This window comes from Triplophysa dalaica, chromosome 17 (assembly GCF_015846415.1).
Source record: "Triplophysa dalaica isolate WHDGS20190420 chromosome 17, ASM1584641v1, whole genome shotgun sequence".
NCBI classification, from domain to species: Eukaryota; Metazoa; Chordata; class Actinopteri; order Cypriniformes; family Nemacheilidae; genus Triplophysa; species Triplophysa dalaica.
This window is the reverse complement of record NC_079558.1, coordinates 11,538,309-11,540,222: the sequence shown is the minus strand read 5'-3', so window position 1 is coordinate 11,540,222 and position 1,914 is coordinate 11,538,309. Positions and strand designations below refer to the sequence as shown.

The 1,914-nt window shown below is 43.9% G+C and overlaps 1 long non-coding RNA gene across 1 annotated transcript; it reads left to right on the top strand.

Moving 5' to 3' along the window:
- The first annotated feature begins 422 nt into the window (after positions 1–422).
- On the top strand, positions 423–1,544 carry LOC130439294 (uncharacterized). The gene is made up of 3 exons (XR_008909434.1): positions 423–543; positions 618–957; positions 1,032–1,544. It is a non-coding gene; the product is annotated as an uncharacterized LOC130439294 (long non-coding RNA).
- Positions 1,545–1,914: the final 370 nt, after the last annotated feature.

Below are 1,914 nucleotides of genomic sequence, written 5' to 3'. Positions count from 1 at the left end.
TTGTACCAGTGGACGCACGCATCAAGTGATCCGCTCACCAAGAACTGGATGTAAACATTGTGTAATGTATATGTTGTGACATGAGGACATCTAGTCAAGCATTTCGCAAAATAATTTGACAAAGAATGGCCATCTCATTTACCATAGTTCAACTCTTGCATCATCACAACAGGGTGTTCAATCGCACCACCTTTTCCATTTAAAAAACTTTTGGAGCGTTTTGTCGGGGCTGAACGCAGCCCGAGTTGTACTATGTGTGATAGGGCTGATACGTCTTTATGGCGCCGATTGGTGGATCTGATCATTAGCTCTCCTATCAGCTGATATGGGGGTGTATATATATCCCGTGTTAAAGGGGTTTTGATTCTACTAGTCCCGCCCCTTTCTTTTGCTTCGGTGTTACATCCGGTCGTCTAACAGGTATGTAGAGATGTTGACTGTGTTATGGATAGCATGTGGTAGCTTATGTTAGCGATTCCTTGCAGAACGGCACGTTAAGAGAAACCTTGTGACTGACATTTGGTTGGCGTCGCCCCTCTACAGGTAAATGCACTGGCGGTGGTGGGGTGATGTAAGATTGTGCCAGAGTTGATACCATACTGGCTTTGTGTTTACAGGCGAAAGCTTGAGTGAGCTGGAATTGAGCTTGGGTATCCGTTGCGAATATTTTGGGGGTTGGCTGTGTGTGTACCATATAAACTGAACAAGTTGTCCCTCGCACATTTGCACGATTACCTGACCCACGGAGTCACGAGATCGGATGTGTACGGTACGTGGGTTAAAACCTCGTCCCTGTTAGCCAGTGGAAGGTGTCACTAACACATTCTATTTAGAGTTGATGACGATCTTGCGGCTTTTGGCGACTTACGTGAACTCCGCCTACAGATTGTTGCACGAGCCGCAGCCGTCCCGACATTCATCTGTTGTTGCTTATCAGGGGTGGGGAGATTATTCATGGTATGTACTGGGATAGTTTTGTCAGGATTGTAAGTTAGTTTAATCGATCTAACTATTTATTGTATTACCAACAGATTGGCCGTGCCTCTACCAACGAGTAGTTTTTACGTTTTGGAGCTACCTGAGAGTTATCCGGAGGCGCTGTTGCTTTACCATATATTATTGTTAATTTTCTTTTGTTTCATTTGAATTGTTGGTTACGTTTGCTGTTTATTTTATTTTATTATTTTTGTTTTGCTTTTATTCTTACCTTAGCTGGTTGGCATTACTGTTTTTATGGTTTTGCTTTCTTATGGTTAAATTCTGTAGTGGCATATTCCATTTAATTTGATTCTATCATATTGTTTCCTTCATATTTGTATTTTTTTGTATTTTGTGAAACTGCATTGTGGTGGGCAAGTAGAGCGCCTACTGCTATATCTCACTGTAGTGCTCCGTACCCGTAGGGTGCCTGTACCCTCGAAGTTTGTGCCAAACCTGTCTCTATTTTATCCCTTCACAGGGGCTGAGGGCCGAAGGCGGGCCGAGCTTGGTGTGGTGGTGTTCTCCACTAGTGCTGTGGTGTGTGTGTGCGCGTGAGCGTGTGTACCCCGGTGTAACCAGTGTGAGGTGTGGTGTGACCTAGTGTGTCCCTAAACCCCGCTCTCGGATCTCAGCTCCTGTTCTTTCTTTGGCCTATTTTGAGGGGCTTGTTGTCTCAGGTTGCTTCGGGTGGTACTCTTCCATCATAGTCTTTTCTTTGTTTATATTTTATATTTCTTTATTTCCAAGTGATTGTGTGTCCGAATCTTTTTAATAAAAGTATATATATATTTCTACGCTCACGTCTCCTGCCGCTTCCTGAAGTGAACCTGTGTGCTTTAAATTATAAGAAGCTTTATTTTGGTCCCTGGCAAGTATCCAGGGTGGCGTAGTCGCTCCCTTTTTTTTGTCGATTGGCGTCAGGTCACATTCGGA